Source organism: Echinops telfairi, unplaced genomic scaffold (assembly GCF_000313985.2).
Source record: "Echinops telfairi isolate 266 unplaced genomic scaffold, ASM31398v2 ScPeMD7_70;HRSCAF=299, whole genome shotgun sequence".
Classification (NCBI taxonomy): domain Eukaryota; kingdom Metazoa; phylum Chordata; class Mammalia; order Afrosoricida; family Tenrecidae; genus Echinops; species Echinops telfairi.
In genome coordinates, this window is record NW_022103968.1 from 20,128,015 (window position 1) to 20,149,493 (window position 21,479).

A 21,479-nucleotide genomic window follows, 5' to 3' on the forward strand; every position below is an offset into this window, starting at 1 on the left:
CCACCCTCCCAAGTGTTATGTTGGAGCCCATTTGTTGCAGCCATTGAGTGGATCAATCTCATTGAGTCTTCCTCCTTTTTACTGACCCTCTACTTTACTAAGCATGATGTCTGTTTCTAGAAACTGGTCATTCCAGAGAACCTTCTTTTAAAACCTTTACTTTATCCTGTTAAGATCCTTACTTTTGTTGGTTTGAACCCCCATGGTTCTGACTCTAGGACCAGTGTTGTTTATACCACCAGCAGTGGACACAGCCGTCAGCAAACCGGGGAGCTGTGCTTGTGAAAACTCCGTATTTAATGTAACAATGCAGGTGTTTGCTCTTCAGTGGCACCTTAAAGAACCACGGGTATAAAAGAGTAAGCGGAAGTACAATTTATCACTTTGTCAGGTTCAACACACACCACACTGATGTGCTCACGGTCTCTAACAAGGACAGGGAATATAATAAATTATTGGACTTATGAATGCATGTGTTCCACAGGTATTACTGAGGTCTTCTTCGGCAGCCCATGCAGAATGCTGGATAAGCCAAAGTGGATATGATATGGTCTCCCGAACCCTAACTAAACCCAGTGTGATTAGTCTATGAGGGAAGTAAAATAAAATGTTTGGGAGAAATGACAGTGTTCACACTTCTCTGCCACTTTGTCATCCTAAGGTGACTTGTGTGTTTCTGGAAGCTATGCCACCAGGATCCCAAATACCAGCAGGGTCATCCAAGGTGGACAGGTTTCAGAGGAGTTCCTGACTAGGACAGACTAAGAGGAAGAAATAAATGGTCTACTTCTGAGATATTAGCCACTGAAAACTCTATGAATAGCAGTGGGATATTGTCCAATATAGCGTCAGAAGATGAAACCTTCAAATAAAAGTGGTGATGGGTATAATCTGAGTTGTTGGACTGGATGATGGGGCTTACCCCATATTACCTTAAGTAAATAAATTATTGCTCTAAGAATATGAGAACAGAGGTGTAAGAGACAATGGAAGGTTTACCACAATCTAAGTGTCAAGCAAATCCATGCAAGTGGAGATACCTCACGGTGCAGGAGTTGTTCATTCATCACTTTGGGTGTGTGAATCTCAAGTGTATATAATAAGGCTTACCTCAATGAATCAAGTCAACAAGATTTTTCTTGGAAACATGTGGACATGCTTAAGACTTAGACTCCACTGAGGCCCCCTCTTCCTTATTAGGGAATATGACTCCTCAATGTCACTGCCACAGTTGTTTAGACCCCTACATTTGTCATAGTTTCCGTGTTTCCCAAGATTTAATTTATTTAACCATGGCTTGGTTTCAATGACATACCCTGGAATCCTTCCTTATTGGCTGACAGATTTGAACCTTTATTTTGATAAATGAAAGGTGTAAATGCTTGTTTTGAAAAAAAAATAAGGGTAGTTTATTGATTTTATTACTATTTTAGTTGACTTACATCTTTCATTTTTCTATTTTAGTCTTTTATGTATGGAAGAACCATCTTGCGGATCTAGAACTATTCTCTTCTCCCTTCCTCATTCCCAGTTTCTAACGCCCACCTTGCTCTGTTCAAGGCGATTTTCTGGAGTGTCCTTGGGCCACCTTCTATTTTCTTGAAGGTTTTTAGAAAGACTGAATTGCCAACAACAGACTATGGAGAAGAATGAGCTGGTGTCCCTGCCACTTCACACAGGATGGGGCCGGCTGTCACACAGAATGAGTTCTCAGGTAGGCAAATATTTCACAAGCGTGACTGAGAACATGGGGCTTCTCTTATTTCAAAATATTCTTTCCCTCTGGGACCTAAACCCACCGACCTCAACTCACCAGCACACATCTGCTGGCGCTCAGCAGACTGCCTGGTGCTTGTACTTGGCTTCTAACTCTGTTCTGCAATCTTTGGTGTAATCACCTCCCTGACGTTATTTATTGAGAAAAGACACACCGGAAGCCTGGACTAAATAGTGAAGATTTGTCAAAAGCTCCTGGCTAATTCATGGCTTTCCACCGCTTCAGTGGGTTTTCCCCGCCATCTTCACCTGTCCATGATCTAAGTAAGGCAGTCATTACATGTGGAGAAGGTGCTGATTTATCTGCTTAGCAAGTTGTTTGGGAAGGAATGTGTTTATCTTCATTTCACTTAAAGCTAATCGGCATGCATATTCTAAATGTTTTATTTGGAACGGTCATGATGACAATGCTCATTGGGTTGCATCTCTCATCAGAGTTGCAAGAGTGTTTCCTAGGAAAGTGATTGCTTTTAATGTTGTCATCTCTTCGTCTTGCTCAATCAGTTGCTCTGAATTTTTGATCTCCCTTCTTAATTGGCAATGGTTCCACTGAGTTATAACATTATTGGAGCAGACAAATCTGAGTGGTATGATGAAAGGAGCACTGGTGTGTGGCACTAGCTAGCTGTGTGATCTCCTAGAGATCACACAGACTCTGGGGCTCCGTTTTCTTCCTACTGAAATATCCACTCTGTCTTTCCTCCAGGTTGTCCATAAAAACACACTGTGAACTAAAAACATGCAATATGTATGCGTTATTACTTGCATTTTCCTCTATAGACGTGAATCTGACATTTTCGGGAAAAACCTCATTTTGTGACACTAAATCACACTTTTATCATTGAGTTAGTTTATTGTGCGAACCTGGCCAATAAACACATGTGGGATTAATTGAAGGGCAGAGGAATAAATGGCTCAGTGAGCCTCGCCTTTTTAGTTTTCAGGTCTCTTGTTTTCTGGTGGTCGGACCAGGGTGCAGCTGCCTTAGCCAGTTCCCTACCTTAGCTGGCAAGGCTCACTTCCTGTAAGACATCCCTTAGGAGAAGCCCCATGGACCTTTCCTGAAGCAGCCCTGGGTGCTGGAGCAGCCGTGTGGTGACCCCTGTCAGCACTGAGATGCTTACACGCTCACTGATTTGGCTTTCCTCCTGCAGTCGGCATTGCGTCTTTTGTGAGATGGAGGAGGACTTTGTGGATTGGTGTTGGACATATGGGTTAATGGGTTAATGTTGGACTTGTGGGCTTGGGATGTTTTCTAGATGCACCCTTACCCTTTATATAAAATGCTCTCTTATCCATGGGTTTCTGTGGATTTGTTTCTTTAAAGTACCCAGACTAACACAATCATTTAAATCTCTTCAGTCAGCAACCCTGGGGGTGTTTCCAGATAAATGTTGGACTGCTACCACAGGGTGGGCGTGTCGAATCCACCTGCTGCTTTGTAAAGATTTATAGCCTGGGAAACTATATTTTTCCTTTCTTGTCTTTTTATTGACCTTTGTTTTTTTCATGAATGTTATTCTTGATGCCTCCCACAGCTCATAATATCTTCTATCATTAGTGTTCAATGAATCAAGTCTGTTTTTGAGATGTTTTCAAAACTCGGGTGGGATCTACTCAAGGTCATTTTTTGGCCCTAGTGGACTTGTTTTAATTTTCTTGAGCCTCAACTTGAACTTACATATAAGCAATTAATGGTCTGTTTCCTTCTGGCCTGGTTTTAGCTGCTCATATTGAGCTTCTCCATCATCTCTCACACAGATGTGGTCAGTTTGATTTCTGTTGTTCCATCTGGAGAAGTCTTATATATAGTTGCCATTTGTGTTGTTTAAAAAATATATTTGCGATGAACTCATTGGTCTTGCAAAATTCTATCATGAGTCATCCAGCTTCATTTCTCTCTTCAAGACCATGTTTTCTCAACCACCGTTCCTTCCTCTTTGCTCCCAACCTTTGCATTCCAATCGCCATTAATTGTCAATGCATCTTGAGTGTATGTTTGATCAATTTCAGTCTGGAGCTATGTTTTAGTGCCTTTGGTAGAATTCTTCAATTTCTCCATGACTAGCTTTTGTGGTTGGTGAGAAAAGTTGATTAATAATTGTATTGATTGGAATCCCTTGAAGGTAGATAGATATAATCCTATCACAGACAGCAATTTATTTCAGGTTAGATCTTGAAATATTCTTTTGGACAATGAATGCTACATTGTTGCTTACAATTATGTTATTCCCAGTATAGAAAATTATATTATTTTCTCATTCAAAATGGCCAATGCTATCTCATTTCAACTCACTAATGCCACAGATATTGATCTTTGTGCATTCCATTTCATTTTTGATGACTTTCAGATTTTCTTAGATTCATACTTTGCACATTCCAAGTTCTGATCATTAGCAGATTTTTGTAGCTTTCACTCCTTACCTTGAATCATGGCCCATGAGAAAAGTAAGAGTTTGAAGGCTCTATTCCCACAAGTTTTCTGGACTCACTTCATCATGGTTGACTCCACTCTGAGAAAACAACGCTTCCTCAGTTACGTTTTGAATGTCCTCTGACCCCAGGAACCCTCTCTGACCGTCTCAGACCATGTTCTGCTTTCATTCATTAGGCCTTCAGTATCTGACAATGTTTTGATGCAATGCATACGTTTTTCAGTGGCTACTTCCTCTGAACTCAGCAACCAAGTTCTTCTTTATTGTATGTTCTTAGTCTGGAAGCTCCGCTGAAGCCTGTTCACTTTGGGTGACCTGGTTGGCATTTGAAATGCCAGTGACATAGCTTCCAGCATCATCACCCAAGCCACCACAGTATGGCAAACTGGCAGAGAAAGATAGACTCAGACTTCAGGACACAGCACCCCTATATATGGTTTCTGAGGCAGTCAATCTTCACAGGAGCGAAAGTCCTCATACTACTCCCTGTGGACCATGTTGGGGGTTATGTTAGTCTGGGTTGACTAGAGATACAAATTCATAGATACTCATGTGTGTAAGAAAGAGCTTTATATAAAGATTAATTGCATATTGAGAAAACATTTTGCACAGTCCAGATCAGGTCCATAAGACTGATATTAGCCCATATGTCCAATACCAGTCTGTAAATTCCTCTTCAGATTCATGCAACACATGCAATGATGCCAACTGCAGGAAGATCACAGGCCAGTGGGTGGAAAGTCTTCTGGATCCACTGGTGGTGGAAGTATCTTAGTGCTGGTGTGGGTCTCTACATGGCTACTCCACCTTCAGGGCTCTGGCTCCATCAGCTTAGCTCCATGTGGCTTGTCAACAAGAATGTCTTGCAGGGAGAATGTGTATCCCGCCTCCAGGGAGGAAAGCAGGAGTTCCCAGAAACCTCAGGAGAAGACCAGGCCCACACAGAGACCTCATTGGCTATGACCTGATTGATAGGCTAGAGTCCACCCCTTCAAAATTTGACAGGAGATTATGTAGCTGCCACAGAGGTAGAAAACAAATCCCTATTTTTATTAATGAGTCAAGTATATCAGGAGAATGAGTAATTTGTCCAAGGTGTTTGAATAAGTCACCAGCTGTCTGGCTCCATTAAGCTGAGCTGCTTCCCAAGATGAATGAGTTGGGATCATGGATTGAGACTCAGAGAGCAACCGAACCTGTTTCAACTATGGATTATCATGGGCTTTCACTGTATTTGGCCATGAGCAACTCTGGTATCATTTATGCAAATATCTTCTTCCCTCTCTTAATGATCATGGTTTTTAAAAATACCTTTGTTTATTTTACCTGCTATAAATTTGGATGTCAGCTATTCAGGATTGTTCTTGTTGCTGGGTGCCCTTGAAGCAGTCTCCATTCAGAGTGATCCTAGATGCAACAGCAAGACCGTGCCAGCTGTACTGTGTTAGCTGCGATTGCAGCCGGAGCGGTGATCCAGCTCCTTGAGGACCTTCCTTTTATTTATTTATTCGTTCGTTCGTTCGTTCGTTCATTCATTCATTCATTTATTTATTTATGTTGGCTCTAGTTTACCAAGTAGGCTATCCCTTTCAGGAACTAGCCCCTCCTGATCATATGCCCAAATTCAGGGATAGAATTTTAAAAATAAATAAATAAATAACTCTTCCTCTTTGCTCTGTGCAAGATGGTTTGCATAATCAATTTATTATCTTTGCAGATGTGATAGAGAAATTACAGAAAGCACAGCAACAATGAATTGCAGCAGCTAGTGGAAATGATTATTCTGTTTGGAAACAAATATTACCTGAGTATAACTTGCAGGCTCTGTGGACCATAAAGTCAGCATTTTGGTGTTGTAAATTGATTATTGCTTTTTGGGGGAGATTTTATTCTTGAAAATTTAGTAGCCCAAAACATCCTACCGGACTGATTTCTGAAAAAGTAATATAATTTATTGCCTTATATATTTCTAAATTCCATCTTATGGTTTTTAACAGTGTTTGACAATACTCCTGAAATGAAAGCCAGACAGAAATTACATTACTACTAGCACGACAACTAGCTTTGCCACTACATTAAGTCCGGGGGTCACGGACATCCAACGTACGAACAACTCACAGCTACCCTTGAATGTTAGTTAAATATGCCCTCACTTTGAAGTTATTTAAATATGGAGGGACCAAATATGGAGGGACCAGCCCCTCCAAAAATCAAAACTGCTCTGAGTCAGATTCACAGGGCTCGGAGAAATAATGTGGAACGGAACCAGGGTTTCCTAACAGACCTGGGGTTTCCTAACAGACGTGGGGTGTCCTAAGGCTGCACCTCTTCACAAAGCAGCTTCTCCAACCTTTCTCTCAAGCACTTGAACCACCACACCACCAGTCCTTAACTAATCCCAACTCACAACAACTTCTTCATGACAATCACCTTCACTTGTTTCATGTGTGGCTTTTACATCACCGGAACGTCTTTAAGCCTGTTCCTAAAACTAAGAACCTGAAGCGCCTGTTCCGGTGTCCTGATTTACCTACACACTTGACTTCAAGAATAGCCTTGGGGATGGATTGAGTTTGTAACCTGGGGACTGCCTATTTTATTCCTTACTTTGCTTAATGACTTACCTACTCTTTCCGTATTCCTGCTGAGTCACCTGAGGCTGAGAGAAGTAATAAAAGCATGCAAGATAGTGTAGGTGATACAAGTACTCTAGATGATTATGGTAGAATAGGTCTTCTGTAGATGATACCCTTTTCCTTTCACCATGACCACAATAGGTCTCCTGTATTAGGAAGTCTTAATTGTAAGCTATTAGACAGATATTCTACTTCCTAGAGGGAGTAGCTTTCAAACCTTGTGCAAATATGAAAAAACTTAGGTGGGCTATTACAGAGCTTACTCTTGGGAGCTCCACCTTGGGAGGAGATCAGGAAACGAATTTTGGAGAGGTTCTTAGGGCAGCTGACAAGTGGGACCACAAAGCTCTGTCATTAGAGGAGATGGCCCCAAGGCCAATTCTTTTATGGTAACAGCATTGGATGTTCATTTGAAACACCCCCAAAATAAAAATGATAAGCTACGCATGGTAAGAATAAATTGTCTACCACAATAAAAAGAAAGGATAGAAGGAAAAAAGAAATGATGTAGTCAATAGGACAAAAGGTAAATGATTATAAATGCAGAGTAAGCATTTGACAAAATCCCAAATTGTTTATAATAAAAATTCTCAGCAAACTAGGTTTAAAAGGGAACTTCTTCAATCAGATAAAAGGTATCTATAAAAAGCACAGTTAATGTTAGATTGAATCTCCACCTAAGCCCCTGGCATTAGTTCCTCATTTTTCCCCTCCCTCTCTGCTTCCCCCTCCTTTATGAACCCTTGATAATTTATAAAGTATTATTTTGTCATATCTTGCACTGCCCAACATCTCCCTTAACCTACTTTTCTATTGTCTGTCCCCCAGGGAGGAGGTTATATGTAGATCCTAGTAATTGGTTCCCCCTTCCAACCCATCCTCCCTCCACCCTACCAGTATCGCCACTCACACCACCAGTCCTGAAGGGATCACCTGCCCTGGATTCCCTGTGTTTCCATTTCCTATCTGTACCAATGTACATCCTCTGGTCTAGCCATATTTATAAGGTAGAATTGGGATCATGATAGTGGTGGGGGTGGGGGTGGGGGTGGTGGAGAGGAGAAGTATTTAGGAACTATAGGAAAGTTGTATGTTTCATCGTTGCTACATTGCACCCTGACTGGCTCGTCCCCTCCCTGAGACCCTTCTGTAAGGGGATGTCTAATTGGCTTTGGGTCTCCACTCTGCACTCCCCCCCTCATTCACAATGTTATGATTTTTTTGTTCTTTGATGCCTGCTACCTGATCCCTTCGACATCTCGTGATTGCACAAGCTGGGCTTCTTCCATGTGGGCTTTGTTGCTTTTGAGCTAGATGGATGCTGAACGATGAGGGCAATGAATGTACAAATGTGCTTTACACAATTGATGTATGTATGGATTGTGATAAGAGTTGTATGACCCCCTAATAAATTAATTAAAAAAAATATTAGACAGAATCCTTGCCTCCTAAAATTGGAAATTAAGACCAAGATGTCCACTCTTGCTGATTATAGTAAACATTTTCCTGGAGTAGCTAGCTAGTGGCATAAGTCAGATAAATTAATAAAGATAATAGATACATGGATATATAGACAAATATAAAATGCTGTCTACAGTGAAAAGAAACAAGATTGTTATTTGCAGCTGATATAATCCGTTATCTAGAAAATTTACTGACTCTAAAAACAAAACAAACCCAATTTTCAGTATAATAAGGAATTCAGTAAAGTTGCAGGATCTGAAATCAATATACTACAATATCAGTTGTATTTCTATATACTAACCATTAACAATTCAAAAAGGAAATAAAGGTAAACAATTCTTTCCAAAATCAATAAAACAGTAATAAATTTAAATAAGAAGTGTAAATCTTGAGCAGTGAAAACTAGAGGGTGTTAAATATACCCTAAAAACTTCTAAGTACAGAAAAATGCCTAAGGATTTTTGAGGGATTAACTATATTTATCACTGAGTTGTGGGATTAAGCATGATATGATATATTTTCTTTTTTTTGATTGTGGGATTATAAAGAGACTTTCCCCAGCTTTGTCTCCCCCAAAGACATGCCAAACATTGGGGGCTTTCTGCTAGCATATGGGGGGAGGTCAGATGCTTACAGAAATCCTCCCTAAAGGCAGTCAGTCACCAGACTACCTAGGCCCTGCTCTCTGCTGTTAAGGACAATGGGCTACTTCTCCCTGAGGCTTGTGACCATTAGCTTGGTTCCTGTAGGTGGGGGTTTACACCCTACTGATCATGGTTCTGCAGCGGAGCCAGGCAACAGGTCAAACCTGCTCAGTGACATCCAAAGTTAAGCTCCCATCCTGAGTCTAGGATCCGCCCTTCTTGCCACATGTATACCCCCAACCCCTCCTCTTCCTATTGCATGTATGTCCCTAGATTGTCCCTCTCTCATTGCTGTATAACCTATAGTGTAACCCCTTCCTGTGCCGTATGTCTTTACCTGTAATTAGTGGGATTGCATGCCCCCAAAGGTATATGGGCCTGGGTTACCAATAAAGAGCTCTCTCTCGGCTCTTCCCTTGACCTCTCTGGCTCCCCCTCTCCTTTCTTGTCCTTGCTCCCCTGTTCCCTTTCCCCTTGTCCTCCTTCCCTTCCCCCTCTCTCCACGTGGACTGAGGTGACCTCAAGTGGGACTGAGGTGAGCATGCTACCGTGAAATGTGTCTGATTCCATTATTTCAATATCTCTTCTATCTCTCATGCTCTCGATGACTTTAATATAATACTTATCTATCTCAACCATACAATTGTGCCTATTGAACCCGTGATTAGTGGTGGGGGGCTGGCACCCCTTCCAACCACATTTGGGGTGGGGTGGGCTAATGATTTGAATCATTTTCAATGAGCACCCAAACCACCTGTCATATAGTGGATTCTGACTCATGGCAAGGTTACACAGGGTATCTGAGACTATAAATCCTTTGAGAACAGCTGGCCTCATCCTTTTCTCGAGGAATGACTACTTTGAAACGCCGGCCTTGTGGTTAACAGCCTAACGCTTACCTGCCATCCCCACCAGGATTACTCTTAGTACTATTTAAAATACAAGAAAATACAAGAAAAGGAAGCCCTCTTCCCACCCCTGAGCCCCCACCCACCAAAATAAAACAGCCACCAAGGGATGCACTTTAAAAGACACAGCTTCTGATCTGGGTTCTCCTTGTCCTATCTGAACAGGACCCATGGTGGTGGTGTGCATTTCCCTACTAACTGCAAGGTCAGAGATTCGAATCCACCAGCCATTCTTCGGACAAAATCTTTCTGTTCTCAAGATTTACAACCCTGGAAAATTGCAAGAATAGATGTAACTCTGTCCCACAGGGATGATAGAGGTTGGAATCCACTATATGGCAGTGAATTTTTAAAAATGTATTTGGTAAAATACTCCATCTGGTCTTTCAGTGACCCCCTTCATGTGTAGCTATGGCAACCCGGGGCTGGAATGATTTTCTCTCATTTGTTAGTTCTGCATCTTGTCATGGTTTGCAGGTGAGTAGAGCCCTGGGGTTATCTGTTATTGTCATTAATAGACATAGGTTAGAGGACGTTTGCCTAATGTCTCTGCACACCAGTTGTATAAAGGGCATCAAAGTTGACAGTTACCTCTCCCATCAGACAAATTTAAATCTGATATTCTTGACTGAGAGACGCTCGGATTTGGTGGCACTGATGGTTTAAATGTGTAAATGACTGGGGAATACTGCTTCTCAAGAATCAACTCTAATTGACAGGCTGCGCAGCAAGGGAAATGAGATATTAATGCGAATGTTAATTTTAAGCACATTTCCATTGTACATATTTTGATAACTAAAATGCCAATGCGGGGAAACCTTTTATTAATTTTAATAAACTTATTTTAGAAATGTTTGAGATTTGTAGAAGACTTATGAAGATAGTGCAGGGTTCGCATACATTGTACATCCGGTTTTCCTCTGTTATTAATATTTTATATTGGTAGGATACAGTGGTCACAATTAATACCCTGATATCGCTGTATTGTTACTAACTAAATACCATAATTTAGTCAGAAATATTTCGCTTTTAATTAATGTCCCTTTTCTTATCCAGGACGTCTTCCAGGATACCACGTTGCATTCAGTCATCATGTGTCCTTAAGCTCCTCCCAGCTGGGACAGGTGCTCAAACTTTCCTTGCTTTTATTAGCACCATGTTCTAACCAACTGAGCTAACTGGCCACCTTTCCTTGCTTTTATTTGCTGTTTGTTTTAATGACTTTGGAAGATTTACAGAGTGCTGGTTAGGTATTTGAAGAATGTTTCTCAGTTGGGGTTTATCTGATGCTTTTCTTTTGGGTAGCTTGGGGAGATGGACTTTTTTGGGGGAAGTCACAGTGGTAAAATTCCATGCTTACATCATTTCCAAGGTAAATGCTCATCACCTAAATGTTAGTCTCAATTACCTGCTTTAGGTAGTACTTTCCAGATTTTTCCACAGTTAGGTGACTTGCTTTATTCTCCTGTCCCCTCCCCTTTCCCACTGACTTTGAGAAGTGTTAAAATAACAGTATTAAGCCTGTTATACAAATTGATTTGGAATTTCTTTAATATACAATTTACACTCTTGGCAATATTCTGATTAGAGAGTAAAGTGTTCCACAGTTCAAAGAACTTGAAAGGTTCTTACCTCCCATATTATGGACATTGCCATAGAAACATGGCTATAGAATGGTGGACCGTCTAGGGAACAAATTTATGAAAACTGCTTAGACGTAACTGAACAATTCGAGGAAATTAATTGTTGGGCTTAGGGCCTCAGGACAACAGTCTTGGGAGATATCTAGGTCAATTGGCATAACATAGTTCACAAAGATTTTTAAAGCCTCCTTGTATTAGGATAGGGATCTCTATCTATACATTTATATTTGTACTTCTATTAAGCAAAAGATGAATTCATACTGACGTCTCCAACTCTAATTCTAAATCATCTTTTCCCTTACATTTATGTACCTGCTGCAAGCAAGAATCCTGTTGTTACCCCCTCCCCTGCCACCATTCATTTATTTTTCTGTTCAATTCCATCACACAGGTACCCTGGATCCAGAAATGGTAACCTGCACCCCCGTGGGTAACAGCCTTAACAACTGCAAGATCGCCCTTAAAGTTATTATTATTTTTTTTAAATCAACGCTCATTTTCAAAGTTCTTAAGGTCCGTATCTTTTTACCTACTCCCTTGACAGAGATGCTGCATGACGTCTGTAAAAACTAGGTTCTTTTTAAAACCCTGCATTCAATTCTGAGATTCCTTGACTTCTAAATTATGTTTAAAACTTGCATACCGATGAGACAGAGCAGGGGAGTAAAAGCAAAGACCTGGACCAGAAGTAAAGAGGGGAGTGGGTCCTCTGTAGGCTGAGGACTAGGAGAAGTCCCTAGACGCAGGGGTCTTCAAACTATGGCCCATGGGCCACATGCGGCCCGTCGAGGACACTTATCAGGCCTGCTGGGTGTTCTTGCCCCGTTTTGTTTTTTTACTTCAAAATTAGATATCGGTAGTGTGTATAGGAATTTGTTCACTGTTTTTTTTTTTAAACTATAGTCCGGCCCTCCAATGGTCTGAAGGACAGTGAACTGGCCCCCTGTTTAAAAAGTTTGAGGACCCCTGCCTAGAGTCTCAGGTAAGCACCACGACTATATCTTGCCCTCAGGTCTACATTCTCCAGAACCCACTTCTATCCCCAAATTAAAATGCTTGGCATGCATAGGAGGGGCAAGGAAGCACGAGATCTACTGTACTGGCTGGTTGCCCTTTCCTTCCTTTTAGGGTTTTTTTTTTCTTTCTTTTCTTTCTTTTTTTTTTTCTTGGCAAAGTGAACTTCTTTTTTTTTTTTTTTTTAACATTTTATTAGGGGCTCATACAACTGTTATCCCAATCCATACACACATCAATTGTGTAAAGCGCATTTGTACATCGTTTCTCAAAACATTTTCTCTCCATTTAAACCCCTGACATTAGGTCCTCATTTTTCCCCTCCCTCCCCGCTCCCCCCTCCCGCATGAGCCCTTGATAGTTTATAAATGGGTATTTTGTCATATCTTGCCCTGTCCGACGTCTCCCTTCATCCACTTTTTGGTTGTCTGTCCCCCAGGGAGGAGGTCACACACAGTTCCATGTAATCGGTTCCCTCTTCCCTTTTAGGGGTTTTTAATAAAATTCTCTAGTGTTGCCTCTGTGTCAACCAGAGCAATCTTTCTCTTGGTAAAAATAACCCGATTCTGGTAACATCTGTATGAAGATTTACTCATTGCTCTGTTAATTTCTATGGGATTTGGCAAATACACACTAGATCCAACCATACAGTTTTACAGACTAGTTTTACCCAGCTAACACAAAAACAAAACCCTTTGCTGGACCTATCCCCCAACCCTGTGAGGCAATTGAGAAAGCCATCATTCAGGTGTCATTTGTCACCCTGTGATGACTTGCATGTTGCTCTGATGCCTGAGGTGACGTCATCAGTATTTAGAATACCAACAGATCACCCATGGGGGCAGGTTTTAACAGAGCTTTCAGATGAAGATACACTCGAGAGAAAGGCCTGCTGTTAGACTTAGGACAGTTAGCTGGTGATAACCCTGTGGATACAATGCTGGGAGATGAGCCAACCTAGGGACCACATGAAGAGGGCGCAGGACAGGAAACGTGTTCTGCGACACAGAAATCACCATGAGCCAGAGACAACTGGGTGGCGATGGACAACAGCAAGACTGAATACATCTGTCTTGGATCCCGAATACCACCTTTGTGCGGTGAGGATAAAATTAATTAACAGGTATCTTAAAAACCCACAGGAGGGAAAGAGGGTCTAGTCACAGAGTGGCAATGAAACCAATTAAGACCATTTTAATTGGCTAAACATTCCTTCAGCTGAACAACGGGGGGCCATCAAGACCTCTCAGGCTCGTGGGGGTAGCTAGTGTTCCATCCAGTGCTGACCTTGGCAAAGATGAGAATTGACAATCGATCGACTTTCCATCCCAGGCTCCCTCTCTGCTCTTTCTCCTTTCCCCCAGCTCAGCCTCCCTCCTTCCTTATATCTCCCAGAGCCCTGCAGCCTTTGCCCCGTAATGATCACCACTGATGTCAGGGACGCTGCTCCATGCACGACAGGCAGCCATGCTTCCCAAACACGCAAAGCCCTCGCAGGACCCAGAAAGGCGTGACTTCCCAAGATCACATTGCTAGCAAAGGGACAACCCAATCCCTCTGTGACCTTATGCCAGACCTCAAAGCCAGGCATCAAGGAACAGCAAGGGTTGTTCGTGGCAGACACCAACAACTAGGAGAGAGTCTACTTGTTGAGACCCTGTCATTGTTGAAACCCTGGTTTGGACTTTTAGCCTTGAGAGCTGGGAGACAGTGAGTCTCTTTAAAGCCTTGTGGTCTAGTCTTGTGCTCTCTGTTTTAGGGCAGCACTAGGAAATGCAGCCTGTGGAGGCATGCAAGGTCCTTAAAGGCTACACCACAGAGATTCTGTACGCAATAGGAACAAGCTTACTTCTGCTAAACTTTGCTAACGTTCTCTTCACTGCAGGAGGAGGCGTTTGCATTCTGTTACCTTCAAGCTCCAATCTAGCTCCTATTTACTATCTTAGCTTCTGCTCCTCATTGGACAATGTTCTGCATTTCCTTACTATACTTCTCCCCCCCACAGCCCGCCGGCATTGATTGTTCCCTCACCCCATCTAGTTTTTATTATTCCCTGTTAATGGTCACAGATGCAGTGAGAGTCTCCGGATTGAGAAGGCCCAGGCAGCTGATAAGGAGCAGCTTGGTGTGGCAGCCTTTAGCAGCAGGTTCTGCAAGGTTTACTCTACTAGCCCTTCTCTTCCTTCCCTGCCAAGCTGCTGATGGCCTGCCACCTTGCTGGTGGGCTCCCTGCCATTGTCACAGATGGGCCCAATATGCTAGCATAAAGGAATCATGTATGGTAATTAAATGTGGTCATTGGAAATTAGTGCAGTTGTGGCCATGAATTTAACTGGCCTACCTAGCTAGGTCACAGAAGACTTGGTGAATCTATTTGGTTGTGTCTTTAAGCAATATGCTATAATTTAGACATTTTATACTTTTAGATTTTCAGAAACGACATGGGATAAGTTAAGGCTGGAATGAATGGATCTATTTTGCATAAAGCACGAGCCAGTTCAAGTCCCTCTCAGTTTGTCAGTCCCATTCTCAATTATCACCTATTTTCATATAATAACCTATGGGGTTGCTTACTATGGTGTCAATCACAATGCCACCTGCTCAAATGTAGATACTCTAACTACGACAAGGCCCCCTGTCTCGGAGTGCGCCTTATCTCAGACACACTTGACTGTAGAACTTTAATGGTGTTGACCCTTTTGATCCATTTTGGTTGGCTCTGCCCTAACGGAAACGTTGTCTTCAGAAACGCACATGCACTGACAAAGATGAGTTATGTGACTTTAGTGGCCAATAGATGGCAATCCTATAAAAGTGGCTACTCTGTCTTCATTTTAGAAAACCTTGCCAAACCTTGGCATTTCAGGATAGGTAAGAGGTAACGAAAATTAATTTCACGTATTTTGTGACCCATGCAGGGCGGCAAGAGCTCACATCATCTTTAATGAATATTTCTTTTTATATGTAAATAATAGATTCCCAGGGTTGATTTTGCACTGCATTTGAGCCAACTATTTTTATTTTTTTAACAAACCAGAATCCCGCTGGGTTTCAAATACTTTTTTCCCCCCCTAGAAGAAATACAACATCGTTCATTCACCTAAAAACTCTGTCCTCTTCCTTGAAGGAGGAACGACAAATAACCAGTGTGGCCTCATTTCCCACTTGCTCCAAGAAATTCCAAATTGCGGCCACTTTGTCCTTCCATTGCCCACCCAATGGCGACCCTCTTACTTTCCCGTGTAGATCAACTACGTGGCCCTCTCCACATACCCACCAGGCTTTCCCAACTCTTTCAACAGCCCCCGTGTCTCTAGACAATCACTGTCTTCCAAACATGAGGCCTTCAGAAATGTGGGGGGAACATTTTCCATGGTGGTTTCATTTCCTTTTCCCACCGACTTTTTGAAACCCCGGTAGTTCTCCGAAGAGGTTTGGCATCAGGATGCCTGATTGGTATAGTCCATTTCTCCTGCCAACAGGCACATTTTCACATACTCTGGAGCCTACTAAGTATGATATTTGCCTTATTGCTTTAAAATGAGGGGTGGGTGGATGGGGCAGACAGAAGCGAAATAAAAATAAAACTCAATTGCATATTTAAATGAGTTCCCAGGTCTGGCACAGGAAGCCTTCTGGCATAGAGCACGGTGGCCCAATATTATGTGACCGTAAACAGCAAAGTGGCTGCAAACAACAGCCTGGGCCACTCACCGCTTTCCAAGCCAGGGAGCCTGTGTGACCATCTCTTCCCTGGAATGGGGCCGTGGGGGAGGGGGTGGCTCAGCCAAGGTCTGACCGGGAAGCAGGGTGGTGAGAGCCGTTTCTTTAGAGGATCCGAGAGTTGTTACGAGAAAGAGCTTAGGGATGATGAAAACCAGGGTCTGAATCCTGCGGCATCATTTCTAGAGACTGCTTTGGGCCTCCATGTACGGGTTTCTATGAAATGAATATACATTCCTCTATTCTGAGATGAGTACACTTAGGATGAGTTTAAGAAATTGTATATTTAGGACCACTTTCCCCTTTGGGACTTCTGGGAATCCTTGTACTTCTCTCTGTGTTTTGTTCTTTTGGGTTTAGCCAACTTTAGGCTGCCCACAGAGCACTTCTTTGTTGATGTGTAGAGCCCTTTGAAAAACCCCATGTTTGCACTGCCTGCCAGCACATCTTTCTGGTTGCTTTTTCATCTGGAGTCTCATTTTGACTTCACACTAGAATTTATTGGACATTTTTAATGTTTTCTTTTATTTCTGTAGTGTGTAGGTATTATCCAACCCGCAATCCAGTATTCAAATATTGGTCTTGTGCCAACAAGGAAAAACACTTTTTTTGGGGGGGGGGGTGTTATCTGCAGCCCTCTGGTTCATGTTCATTTGTTTCTCATCTGAAAAATGCCTCAGGCCCTGTCCTTGGCCACCTTGATCTGAACATCCCGGGAGCCCGCATCTGGGGTCCTCAGTGGGACCACCAGGCTGAGTTGTTAGGGTGCTTCTTGTTTTATTTCAGGCTGTCTTGGGAGGCTGACTTGAGCATTCAGAAGCAGCAGCTCAGGTGGCCACAGTGGTGCTGTGAGCCTCTCCTTAGAACATAAGCCTCTCTGGTGATCTCAGAGGCTCTCTGCTCCTAGCTGTTGTCCACCCAGGGAGTGGGAAGTGTCTGCAAATGAAGGGTGCAAAATGATCGTACCAGCCACATGAAGAGCCTGTGAGTTAAAGGGTTAAGTGTTGATGGTTTGGGAGAAGGATGAGAAAGGAACCTTGGTGTCCAAAAGCACTCTCTGAGTGCCACCACCTCTCTCCTCTAAAAAGTTGGGAAATGAATTGATTTTGGAAGAATAATTGGGGAACAGTTGAGAAGGGTGGAGTCGGAATATGTTGGAGTCTTCCCATAATGCAACCTGTTTGGGAGCAGAGTATAAAAGAGTGCATTTTTGAACCCAATGAGAGGGAACTAGCAAGTAGGATGTGTAGTATAGTGAGACTGTCATAATATTTTCTACCTCTGGAATCCGAAAGATTAGAGTTCACACCCCAAGTTTGCGGCTCCTTCCCCTTGCTCCGATGCAACGTGCCTACTTCATCCCAGTGCATCTACTGGACTGGTGATAGTACTAGTTCCCAGCTCACAGGATTGTGATGGGAGGAGGGCAAGCATGGAAAACATTTGGTCCTCCAGCACTTGATTGTACAGAATCCAAATTGCGGCTTTTGTCATTAATATTAGGATGACCTTCTATCCCAAACAGGAAAACATACTTTTATACATTAGCTTTCCTAATTTCCACAAAGTGATACTAAGTATTAGTCTCCACCCTCTAACATGTTATAGAAAGAAAAACGGGAGGCGGAGGAGTTGAGTGATTTCAAGGCTCAGCTGAAATCCAACTACTTGTCACCAGGTTGAGTCTGACTCATGGGAACCCCGTGGTGCAGAGGAGACCTGTGCCACATAGGTTTGAAAGACCTTGGCCCTGAGCAGCGGATTGCCAGGCCTTTCTTCTGAGGCCCCTTTGATGGTGGTTTTGGCTAGAGTCACAAAGGACTCAACTGCAGTGGGGTTGGGTCACGTCTTGAAGGCTTAATCTTTTGTGTCCAGATGCCCGTCAACCTACCTCCAAACCATTGGTCATTCTGTTACTTTTATTTTTTAAATTAGTTCTTCCTTATATAATATGCTTGACTCAAATCCTTATAGAATATGCTTGACTCAGTATAAGATTCACACATTAATATAATATTGCTGATAACTCCGACTTTTCTTTTTTTATCTGAATGGAGATAGCTCATTAATGTGAATGGAGAGTTTAAATAATGCAAGAAAAACAGTCCTGTGAGGACTGCATATCTTTGAGTGGGGTGTTCTCTGAGTTATCTCTTTACGTGTAGAAGAGGAAGATTCTCAACAAGATGGACGAATAGTGGGACTGCAATAATTGGCTCAGACTTAACAACAAATGTGACAATGGGACGGATTTTCGTTCTGTTGTCTCAGGTTACTATGAGTTGACGGACTCCCCAGCATTTAATAACAACAGTGCAGGAAGGCACATGTTCCAAAGGTGTATCATTCATGTGGCCCTTATCTTATTTTTCCCCAAGTCCCCTTCCTATTAATATAAAAGAGAAATTAAAGCATCCTTCCAGATTATCTGGTTTCATGCTTGCCTTGAGACAGATGCACATCTATATTATTTTTCACAGTAAATTATTTTAGCTCTGGGATACTTTAAGGATGACTTTGTACTTAGCATTTATAAATGATATTCACTTAGTATAGAAGCCTAGAACTATTTTCTCAGTATGAAACACTTCAATATGAAAGCAATATATAATGCTTTGAAATCCATTAATTCATTCAACATGCTTTAATTTAATGTCTAGTATGCTCTAACAATTGTAGGTATTATAAATAGAGTAATGAAGCAAAGAGAAAACAAACAAACACAAAAACTCTGCCTTTGTTCCATTGACAAGAGATAGATAAGGAATGGTGAGAATTTACTAGTTTTTTCCCAGTTGGAAGATACAGGAAATAGAGAAAAAAAAAATGGAAAAGAAAAAGAGGGACTAGAAATTCTGGGCGGCATTCATAATGGGCTGGTGAAGGAATAGCAACCCAATGGGAGGAGCAGAACTGCCTCTGTGTGGTTCCAAGTCTCATCTTTCTCCTGCAGAGCAGCTGGTGGGTTTGAACTGCTGACCTCGTAGGTAGCAGTCAGAATTGATCCAATAGCATTGAGTTTGATCTTTTGTATTGGTCAAGGCATATCATTTTAAGATGTGATATTGAAGCCATGTCTCAAATGAAGTGAAGGAGGGAACCAATGGGACATTGAGGGGGCACATTCAGACAGAGGGAAGAGGGCCCAGAGTGCATAGCCCATCCTACCTGATTGAAACAGACTGAGCACATTCGTAGGACTTGTTGCCTCTAGGTAATCATAGCAAACCAGATTATGTCGGGCCTTGTTGCTTGTTTTAAAGACTGGCCAACTAAAGATGCACATTTGCACCCATTTCAAAGAAAGATGATATGACAGAAGGGAAATTATTGAATACTATCATTAATATCACATGCAAGAAAAATTATTCTGAAAATAATTTTTAAAATGTTGCAACAGTACATTGAGTGGTCAGACCATCAAGCTGGCCTCAGAAGCAGATGTAGAATGAGGGATAATTTTGCTGATGTCAGATAGGTCCGATGTGAAAACAGAGCACACCCAAAAGACATTTACTTGGGTTTTATTGATGTTCACCAAAATAATTCAATCTGGATGCTGAGCGAATGACCAGAGAAGCTGGACTATCTGTGGAGGAATGCAGCGTCAGGCGTGGAGAAAGGCTCCCTAACAACTCGCAATGTGCAGGTGTCACATCCTTGCTTGCTGAAAGGGAAGCGGACTTGAACACTTGCCGAGGAAGATGAAGGCTACAGACTTCAGAGCAACGACAGACTCAACACAAAGAAAATAACAATCCTTACAAGTGGACTAGTAAGCAACGTCATGATAAATCGCGAAAGTGTTGCAATTGTTAAAGATTTTATTTTACTTGGAACCACAATTAATACCCATGGAAGCAGCAGTCAAGAAGTCAATGTGTTGAATTGGGCAAATCTGCAAAACACCCCTCAAAAGTGCTGACAAGCAAAGATCTCACCTGGAGGGCGAAGGTGCACCTCATCTAAGTCATGGTCTTTTCCATGACCTTATGAATCTCCGGGGAAGAATTGCTGCATTTGATTGTAGTGTTGGCGGAGAATGTTTTATATACAGTGACTACCAAAAGGAATAGATATCTATTGAAAGAAGTACAGTCAGAATCCTCCTCGGGCCCAAGAATGATATTATGTTGTCATGTTTACTCTGAGCATGCCCCCGGTGTGTGTGTGTGTGTGTGTGTGTGTGTGTGTGTGTGTGTAGAAGGGCGTCATGCTTGGTAAAGTGGAGGGTGAACAAAGAAGAGGAAAACTCTCAGTGAGATGGACGGACACAGTGGCTACAGCAATGAGCTCACAAATAGCCAAGATGGGAAGGTTGGTGCAGGATCGGGCCGCATTGTTCTGGTATACTTAGGGTAGCTATGAGCTGGCGCCATCTGGACGGTACCTAACAGCAGCAACAGGGCTATTGTATTCTAAGAGAAGTGGGAACCCATGGAAGTTTGGGGGCAGGGAGGAGGCATAATTTTACTGACTTTTTCAAGATCTGTAAGGCAATTGTGCTCAGAATGCACTGTTTTGTAGTTTTTCTTCATTTGTTTGTTTCCTCAGGACTTTCCTGTATTTTGGAACAAATGGTTCCTCTGAATTTTACAAGGTCTTAGACTCTCTATGTAAGCTTTCAGAGTAAAAGTGTGCTTTTTAGTCTTTGATCTTTAGTATTTAGCATAGTACCTATCTCATCGAAGGGACTAGATAGTTTCTTGATGTGAGGTGAATGATACATCGGAGCATTTTTCCCATTCCACGAGTCTTGATATTCAAGAAAAATATTCTTTTCATCTCTCTCCTTAATTTTCAAAAGTCTCCTTAAACGTATTGTAATGTTAAAAATGCCCACTCCCTTTTCTCTATTGAGTGTATTTTCTAACTAACTCAGAGATCTCATGAACATCTCAAGGACATTTCCAATGTTTCTTCATTCCCGATCCGTGGCGTTCTTCAATTCCAGCGTATCTGAGCTGTTGCCAATTACTTAGTCTGGCCCTCGTAGCCACATTTTCACTTGCCATTGTCTGCTCTCTGATGTATTGTATTTCTAGTGTCTGGGTTGATGGTTATGACCCCCTTTTGGAGGGAGTTCTCTGTCACTGGGTTAAGGTGGGATGCATTGCAGACCTATCTTTCCTGGATGGTGTGACTGAAGTCATCATCCCTTGTTCTCCCTCAGGGGATGGTCAGCTGAAAGATAAAAACCATACTTCCATCAAAGTCAGACCCTGACTCCCCCCCC